We start from the raw sequence: 10,619 nt of genomic DNA, 5'->3' as shown, positions 1-10,619 counted from the left end.
GAATGAAAGTGTAGAAGCAAGAAATCATAAAGGAAACAAGATGAGATCAAGGAATTAAACATGGATCTATGACAATCTAACCTAATCCTAACATAATTCTAGAGAGAAGAGGGAGCTTCTCTCTCTAGAAAACTAACTAAAGGCTCATGTTGGCTAAACTAATTGCTCCCCCTTTGCTTGTACTTTAATTCTGCATGAAATACACTCAAAAACAAGTTGGATTTGGGCCTGGGCAGCTCAGAAATCACCCCAACGTTTTGCCTTTAAGTGGGCCACGTGAGAGTATCGGCGCGTACGCGCCATGTGCGCGTACGGGTCGATTGGCAAAGTCTTCATCCGCACGGACGTGTCATGTACGCGTGCGCACCCATTGATGCATTCCCAATCTTTGTTTCTTCATGCATTCTCCCCTTTGTATGCTTTTCTCCTCATTTCTTCCATCCAATACTTGCCTTATGATCTTGAAATCACTCAACAAACACATCAAGGCATCAAATAGAATTAAAGTGAATCAAAATCACCAATTTAAGGGCCTAAAAAGTATGTTTTTACACTTAATCACAATTCAAGAGAGAATTACAAAACCATGCTATTTCATTGAATAAATGTGGAAAAAGGTGGTAAAATCCCCTAAAATAAGCACAAGATAAATAAGAAATTGGGGTTTATTACACCTTCTTTCAGATTAGCTGCCATTATTAAGTTCTCAACTTCCTTTTCGAAAGCCTCTGTGAGGTCGCCTCTGGCTCTGTTAGCTTGAGCTTGCAGCCGTTTTCTTAATATTCTTTCAGGTTCAAGATCCGGATCAAAGAGAGGTTCTTTGTCCTTGTTCCTGCTTATAAACAATAGAAAGAAACCAAGAAAAGAAGAAGAAGAAAGGAGTATTCTATTCTAGAGTATAGAGATCGTTGTTAGAGATAGATTTTCGAAATTAGAGAGAAAAAGAAGAAGAAGATTTTTTAAAAAGAAGGGAGAGAAAAGTGAAAGATTTTCGAAAATAGGAGAGAGAGAAAGAAGAATTATAGAGAATCAAACTTTTAAAATTAAAATAAAACAAACAAGTAACTAATTAACTAATAAGATTTGAAAAATAAAATAAAAGATTTGATTTTAAAATTTAAAAAGAGAAAGTTTGAAATTAAGATAAGAAAATATAAGATTTGAAAGATTTGATTTTAAATTTTGAAATTTGAACTTTGAAAATTTTAAATTTTGAAATTAGAAAAATTAAATTTTAAAATTTGAATTTTGAATTTTGAATTTTGAAAAATAGAAAGGACAAACACTAAAAGACACCATACTTTAAAATTTTTGAAATCAAAGGACACTATTTTTGAAAATTTGAAGGGAAAAACACAAAAAGACACCAACTTGAAAATTTTAAGATCAAAGAAAGAGAAATACCAAGAACAATTCAAACACAGGAAGAACACTCAAGGACACTTTTCAAAAATTCAAGAAAAGAAGGACACCAAAAAGACACCAAACTTAAAGACTGATATAAGACTCAGACAAAAGAAAAAGATGAAATTGATTTTTTTGTTTTTTATGTTTTTTTTTTAAAAGTTTTTGAAAAAGAAAATAAGAAACACAATTAAAAGAGCAAATAAGCCGTAAAAAGTATCTAATCTAAGCAACAAGATAGTCTGGTAGTTTGTCAATCTCGAACAATCTCCGACAACGGCGCAAAAAACTTGGTGCGCGGAATTGAACTCTGCACAACTGAATCGACAAGTGCATCGGGTCATCCAAGTAATACCTCAAGTAAGTGAGGGTCGAATCCCACGAGGATTGTCGGATTGAGCAAGCAATGGATATCTTGCAAATCTTAGTCAGGCGATTAGAAAAAATGGTTCGTTGTTTGAACGCATAAATGAAATAATAAAGAAAGAAATACCAGATTAATGTAAAAATAATGATAGGGATACAGTTAAGGCTTTGGAGATACTTTATCTTTCCGGATGAACTTTTCTTACTGTCTATCTCAATAATGAATGATTCATTCCATGGCAGCCATAAGTGATTAACTCATGTCCTCTCATCAAGTTAATCTCTTCTAAACCATAGCAATCTACCATATTTGGGTAACTCATGTCCTCTCATCAAGTTAGCTCATGGTCTCTCACTATAGCTGAAGGTGAAGCTCTAAGCAACTACTCCCCTTTAGGTGATTGATCATTGGAATTTTGTATCTCTACAATCTTCCTTCGGCAAGTATACCAAATTGTCATCAAGTAAAAACTCACAATAGAGTGAGGTCGAATCCCACAGAGATTGATTGTTGAGCAATTTTAGTCAAAGAGATAATCTAGTTGAACTAAGCATAAATGGAAGTTTGATTGCAAGAAATTAAATGGCAAAAAACGTAAATGACAAGAAATGTAAATGACTGGAAGGTAAATTACGGAATTAAATTGCAGGAATGTAAATTGCTTGAATGTAAATTGCGGAAAGTAAATGATAAGAAATTAAATGGGCATGGGGTGATGAACAATAAAGTAAACAAACAGAATATAAGAAAGGGATAGATGAAAATAGGGAAGATCATTGGGTTTATGAGATATTGAATTCTTCGGATCAATGTGATCTTATCTCTTCTTGAATCATGCAACATCATTAATCTCTTGGCAATCTTTAGTGATTGAATCCCAATTCCTTGGCAATTCAATCTCTCTTAACTTGAACAATTGCCCAATTCCTTGATCTAATTGCTCATGAGAAGAGATGAAGTATGGTAACTGATTTTACCACACACCTTTCTAGATCAAAGTATCGGGAGGATTATATGTCACTATATCCAACCAACCCCCAATCTAGTCCAGCATGAGAAAGTATTTCTAGCATGATTCCATCATTCCTCTTCCAAGGATCAGACAGAATCCATGTATATTCAACTTCTCTTCCAAGACAATTGAATAATTGGATGAAGTACAAAAACTTTCAAGCAAATCAAAGAGAGATGAAATGAAGAAGAAAATAAAACTATTATTGATCCATCAAGTTACAATAGAGCTCCCTCCCCCAATAAAGATGGGGTTTAGCTGTTCATAGCTCCAGAAAACCCAAATGAAAATTAAAAGTGCATGAAAGTAATTGAAGTACAAAAAGAAAAAGAAAATAGATCTAAGTGGTGTAGTGTGATCTGTGTGATCTCTCTGTAATGCGATCCTCTTTTGAGGTTCAAAACTCCACTTATTTATACTACTCTTCTGATCTTCAGGTGAGTCTTCAAGTATCTGGATGTGGGCCCTTGGCCTAAGTTGAAGTAGTTAGCAAACTCTTTGGGCTTTTCTTAGCTTTCTGGGAGGCGTTAGTTGAGGCAGCATTGGCGTTAGTGTGGATGTTAGTATGGATAACCCTATGTATATTGCATGGCTTCGTTGGCATTATTGGCTAATGTTGCCACTAACGTTGCTTTTCTTCTTTATCCAGCATTATCGCTGGCGTTAGTGAGCCTAACGTGGCCACTAACATTACCTTTCTCCCTGATCCAGCGTTGGCATTGGCGTTAGTGTCATTAAGGTGACCAATAACACCATACTTTGTCCTTGGCCAGCGTTAGGATTGGCGTTAGTGTCACTAACGTGGCCACTAATGCCACAAACCCCCTTAGCTCACGTTGTCGCTGGCGTTGGTGGGTGGCTAACGCTACCACTAACGCCCTATGCCTCCTCATGCCACGTTATCGTTGGCATTAGTGAGCCTAATATAGCCACTAACGCCACACCTTCCTTGAAGCTATGACATCGCTAACGTTAGTAGGTGGCTAACGCTGCCACTAATGCCACCTTTCCTTCCTTTGCTTCACGTTGGTGCTGGCGTTAGTGTGCCTAACTTGGTCACTAATGCCACCTTGTCCTCTGCTTCTTCCTTACCTATAATCAATCAAACAAGTGCATCAAAAGCTTTGCTATAATCACAAGATAATGCATCCTTCAGTGCATCAAGTAGTTCTTGCATAAATCTCATGAAAATGATTATAAATCACTAATATTTGAGGAATCAAGACATGCATAGATAACTCATCCAAATGCTTGCTTATTGATGAAGATAATGCATGAAACTAATCTAAAACATGCTAAAAATGGCTTGTAAAACTAGCCAAGATGCATTGGCATCAGTGATCCTACTCAAAACACCACAAACAAAGTCAAATCTTCCGGATCAGAGAATGCCACTTTTTTTACTCTAGCCTTAATGCCATAGAGACCTCATCTACCCAGAACTAACGGGATTATATGTTACATACCCCCAATTAGTCCAAATAACTCTCTTGGAACCTGTGATGCCTCCTCAAGCTCTGGCTTCCACTATCCTGGTCAGGACTCATGTAAACCAATGTAAAACAAGGATGAATGTCACATTTTACCCCAGATTCATAAGATTGAAGAACGAGAATGCATCATAGAATAGAATCAGACGTATATTGAAATAGAACAGTAATATTATTAATCCATCAGAATCAGCAGAGCTCCTGACCCTAACTTAGGAGATTCAGTTGCTCATACTGTACAGAGAATAGTGTGTAATTCGAAAGTGGTGGTAGAAGATCCTAAACGTGGGTGATTGATAAAGAGGAATTTATCGTTGATCTAGATTTTCATAAAATAGAATTCCGTCGTTGAAAGTATAGTCTAGACCAACAATTAATTCCCAAATCAAATGTTAAATTCAAATCAAAACAAATAAACCGAGAGTATTTAGCTCCTGGGTCGTCTTCCCTAGGAGTTGCAATGAAATGTATAATCATTGGCTATGAGAGAGAGAGCATGGGAAATTGGGAATGAAAGCAAGAGAGAGCAAGAGATGTAAATAGTAAGAAAGCAAGTAAACATGCAAGGAATGTAAATGGCAACTCTTGGCAAGAATTGGGGAGTTTAGGATTCCTATCCTAGTTATGGACCACAAACATGGCAATTGTATGGAATCAATCCAAATTAATCAATCCTCCTTGAGAATTAGTCAAAAGCATAATTGATCTCAATCCATAAGTCCTAGTCAACTCACTAATTACTTAGTGAAAGACTAGCGTCAATGGAAACTAAACCAATTAACTATTCTCACACAATGCGGAATGGACATCCACAACTCAATTCCACCCAAACATCCAATTTCTCAACCAAGAGTGTGAAAATTAAACATTCTCAACCAAGAGTGTGAAAATTAAACATGCAAGAAATTAAACATCAAAGCAATTAAATAAACATGCAAGGAAAAGGAATGGCAAGAAAGTAACTTAACATGCAAGAAAGTAAAGGAAAGTAAGTAAAAGTCAAAGCAATAAAACTTCAAAAGCAAGAAACCTCTTGGCAAGTAATTGAGGACTTAGGCTACCTATCCTAGCCGTTGACCACAAACATATGATGATTATGAAGAGTTAATCCTACTTAGTCAACCTTACATCGAAGATAAGTCAAATAGGCATAGTTAATTTCAATCCCTAAGTCTTATGTCAACACTAAGGGGTCACATAGAGTCAAGGGAGACCAAATCAACTAACTACTCTAATATATCAAACAAGAATGGACATCAATGACTCAAGGATCACCAAAGTCAACAATTTCAAGCCAAGAGTGTAGAAAAACTAAGTAGAAACTAAGCCAAGAATTTTATTAAACACTTGGTGTGCATGAGAATAAAATAATATTAAAATACATTAAAATAAATTCTAAAGCTACCAAAGCAAGAAAATAATAATAACAACTAAAGGAAGAAATAAATGACATGGAAACATAAATTTACATTAATTGGAATTAAAATAATAAAAGTGTTCATAACATGAAAATAACAAAATAAAGGAAATAACAAGAGAAATGAAGAAGAGCAAAGAAGTAATGACAATAAATGACAAGGAAAAGTAAAAAGAAACAAGAATTAAAAGTAGAAATGATAATAAATTAAACTAAAGAACTCTAATTCTAGAGAGAGGGGAGAGCTTCTCTTTTTAGAAACTAAGAGAAAACATAATAAAAACTAAACCTAATTGTCCCCCCTTCATCCTTCTTCAATTTGGCCTTAAATAGCTTCAAAAAATGAGTTGGATTGGGTTTTGAGGGCCCAAAAATCGCTGCCAGTGAGTTGCAATTAATGAGGTCACGTGCAGGGACCTGTGCGGATGCACAGATGTGTACGTCCGCACACATGCTGAATCCTGACTTGTGCGTACGCACAAGTACCTGTGCGTATGGACACTTAGACTTATGTCCACTATAGTAAATTGCATGTCATTTTGAAGCCCCAGATGTTAACTTTCCAAGGCCGCTGGAACTACCTCATTTGGACCTCTATAGCTCAAGTTATGACCAATTTAGTACAGAGAGGTCAGGGCTGGTAGCTTTCCAAATCCTTCATTTCTTGAATTCTTCCCTTTTGCATGCTCTTTTCCTCACTTCTTCAACCCATACTTGCCTTGGAAACCTGAAAATCACTTAACAAATACATCAAGACACCAAATGGGATTAAAATGAATAAAATTGACTAAATTAAGCACAAAAGAGCATGTTTTCACTTTCAAGCACAATTTAGGAAGAAATCTCAAAAGCATGCTATTTAGGTGAATAAATTTGGGTTTATGTGATGGAATCCACTCAAATCAAACCAAAATATATCGTAAAATATGGATTCATCAATTCTCCCACACTTAAACCAAGCATGTCCTCATGCTAAACCAACCAAATGAGATGAATGAAGGGGTAATTATTAATGCAACTACCTACATGCATGTAACTATACTAAATACTATCTATATATATCTACACTATGATTCCTATTGAGTTTGGCAAAAACAAACAAAAGAATCTCAATCAATCCAATGTAGGAACTTAGGGCCAAGACAAGAAAAATATAGCAATATGATCAATGTCCAAAGATTGATTTGAAATTTTCAAAATTAAGTTCAACAACTTGCAAAAAGATACAAAATAAGAAATTGAAACATAGAATTGAGTAATTGAACCCCTCACCAGATGTGTTTACACTCTAGTCGCTCAGTGTTTAGGGCCTAATCACTCAATCCTCCGTTAATCATGTTTTCAAAGATTTGCAAGTCGTCTAACAATCAACTAATACTTGATGAATGAATGCAATTATCAAGAGGACTTTTGAGGGTTGTAATGGGGCCTAGGTAAGGGTAGGATTAAAATGGTTAAGTGGGCTATTAAATTGGATCTTATAGCTTAAGTACCCACCTAATCCTATATCATCCTATATACATAACAAAACATCCTAACTACCCATTTATCCCTTTTTCATGTTCACTCATGCATCTTTCTTTTTCAATTCACATACATATGCATCCTTTATTTACATTCTTATTATCATTTCTTTTTCTTTTATTTTCTTTTATTTTCTTTTTTTTTTCTTTTTTTTCTTTTTTTTAACATAGACAAAGAGGAGATGCATATGCTTCTAAGTAATGAATGCATGAGTATTTTCCCACTTTTCCAAATATTTTCAATGAATGCCCAAAGCACTAACTACCGATGTTTCCCACAAATCTCCCCCCCCCCCCACACTTTATTAACACACACACACACACACTCAAACCCAAGTTAATCAAAGATACAATCAATGGACATAATGGTTTTTCACTTAGGGTGAATGATGTGCTCATAATGAGAACAAAGGGGAATTAAAGGCTCAAAAAGTGGTTTACAAAGATAGATGCAAGGGTTGGCTATATGGGTTAGTGAGCTATTCAAAGATGGCCTCAATCATACTAAATACAATCCAAAACAATAAATATAGGACATATAGACTAAAGCAAATCTAAGATCACAATCATAAAAAGGAGTTTATCACATAAGAACAAAAAATTGTGGTTGAAAATGTGCAACCACACAATTAAAGCTCAAATCTCATTTGGTATTTGTTCAAGCTCTTTTCTATGTTCCATAAAAAGATACTTCAAGCAAGTTCAAAAACAAGTTTCAAATCTAATCAATGGAATGCCCTAAAAAAGGGTTTCTTGAAAATTCTTTGTTGTTTTACCAAAACTTATTTACTATATGTATGTATGTATGTATATTGTGATGGATGCAATTTCAAAATCTTTCCTAGTTTTATTCCTAATTTTCAACAAGCAAAAATTAACATGAAAAATTAGGATAAAATTGAACTAGGTGCTATACTATTCACGTCATCCAATCACAATTTCTATCTATAAAATATATACTAAGAAAAAGATGTGAAATGCAATAGATATAAACTATGAATAGTCTAAGACATATACACTAGAAGGAAATGTAATGCAATAATCAAAATCACTCCAAATATATACAAGAAACCTACTAAAAGAAATAAAAATAAAGTGCAAGGTGTTTGAGAAAAGAAAGTTTACACCCCAAAATGGCGAATCCTCCCCCACACTTAAGCGTTGCACGGTCCTCCGTGCACAAACAAAATCCGGGGAGAATGTCTCTCAAGAGCTCCACCTTCGGTTGGCGGATGCGGGGGCTTGGGTTGGGTGGAGATTGCCAAGTCCATGTATGCTCGGCATCTCCCTCCTCGGTGTCTTCTTCCTCTCCCGGCTCCTTGCCTTTATGTATCATCCTCAAAAAGAAGAGCAAAGTATAGTTAGGACTCATAGGGAAAGTAGCACAAAAGGGTAAAGGAGAGAGTAAATAAACATATAATTGAAGAATTTTGCATAGTGGCATGGAATACACACGACGGCCGGCTATTGTGGCATCCACACAATGAAAAAGTAAGCATGAGTTCCTCAACTAAATAGCCTAAGATGCAACTAAGAGATGAGTGTCATTCAAGCACATGCAACTTAGGCAACTACAACAAGAGTGAATTGAATGTAGGAATTATTGGATATTGAATTTGTGCAAATGAAAGCTCAAGAGTGATACAAAATAGCACAATAAACAACAACCAATCCATTAATGAAAAGAAAACTACTTATTCATCATGAAAAACAAGGAAAAAGTCACATGGTATAGGTACTTGTTACAAAAAGTGATACACTTGATAGCAATCAAGTTAGGTCACTCAAACAAATGTAAAACATTAAAAAGAAACAAGTACCGGACATGTGATCCATATGATATGAAAATCAAGATGAACAAGTAATTTCAACTCAATTCACCAAAGTGAAAGTGCACAATTCAAGATGCCAAACAAGGATAAATTTAATGCATATGGTAGCTACAACATATGAATCAAACTCACAATTCATCTAGGCATTTAAACAAGGCTTTTATGCTCAGTGCACATATTTGAAACCAAATTCAAGAAAGAAGCAACCCAATCAATGTTAAACAAACATTGGAAACTTATTTAATTGTCAAACAACTAAACTAAAGCAAATATAATTACCAAAAAAAAAATGGAATGCAAACAAAACAAAGTAAAACAAGTAGAAAGGAGGGCAAAATCAAGAGAAGAGAGGGGTGGAAGAAGATAAGAAGTAGAGAGAAGAAGAGAAAAGAAGTATAAGGGTGAGAAAACAGGAGCGTGCGTACGCACGGGCATGTGTGCATACGCACACTTAGCGAATTGGGGGAGGTGTGCGTCCACACCAGGTGTGCAAACACTATCAGCAGAGAGGGAATCAAGATGCGTGCGTACGCACCTAGGTGTGCGCACGCACAGAAGGTAAAGAAATGGAGGGTGAGCGGACACACAAGTGTGTGCGAGCGCTCTGAACAGAGAGGGGATTAAAAGGTGTGTTGTTGATGAGCGGATAATTTATACGCTTTTTGGCATTGTTTTTAGTATGTTTTTAGTAGAATCTAGTTACTTTTAGGGATGTTTTCATTAGTTTTTATGTTAAATTCATATTTCTGGACTTTACTATGAGATTGTGTGTTTTTCTGTGATTTCAGGTATTTTCTGACTGAAATTGAGGGACTTGAGCAGAAATCAGATTCAGAGGTTGAAGAAGGACTGCTGATGCTGTTGGATTCTGACCTCCCTGCACTCAAAGTGGATTTTCTGGAGCTACAGAACTCAAAATGGCGCGCTTCCAATTGCGTTGGAAAGTAGACATCCAGGGCTTTCCAGCAATATATAATAGTCCATACTTTGGCCAAGAATAGATGACACAAACTGGCGTTCAACGCCAGCTCTCTGCCCAAATCTGGCGTCCAGCGCCAAAAAAGGAGCCAAAACCAGAGTTGAACGCCCAAACTGGTACAAAAGCTGGCGTTCAACTCCAAGAAGGACCTCTACACGTGCAACACTCAAGCTCAGCCCAAGCACACACCAAGTGGGCCCCGGAAGTGGATTTATGCATCAATTACTTACTCATGTAAACCCTAGTAGCTAGTTTATTATAAATAGGACCTTTTACTAGTCTTTTTGACCATCTTTGGTCTCAGTTTTAATCCATTGTTCATCTTAGGAGACTATTGATCACGTTTTAGGGGGCTGGCCATCTCGGCCATGCCTGGACCTTTCACTTATGTATTTTCAACAGTAGAGTTTCTACACTCTATAGATTAAGGTGTGGAGCTCTGCTGTTCCTCAAAGATTAATGCAAAGTACTACTGTTTTCTATTCAATTCATCATGTTTCGCTTCTAAGATATTCATTCGTACTTCACTCTGAATGTGATGAACGTGACAATCATCATCATTCCCTATGAACGCGTGCCTGACAACCACCTCCGT

The sequence above is a fragment of the Arachis hypogaea genome, chromosome 18 (genome assembly GCF_003086295.3).
Source record: "Arachis hypogaea cultivar Tifrunner chromosome 18, arahy.Tifrunner.gnm2.J5K5, whole genome shotgun sequence".
Taxonomy (NCBI): Eukaryota; Viridiplantae; Streptophyta; class Magnoliopsida; order Fabales; family Fabaceae; genus Arachis; species Arachis hypogaea.
This window is presented reverse-complemented; position numbering follows the sequence as displayed.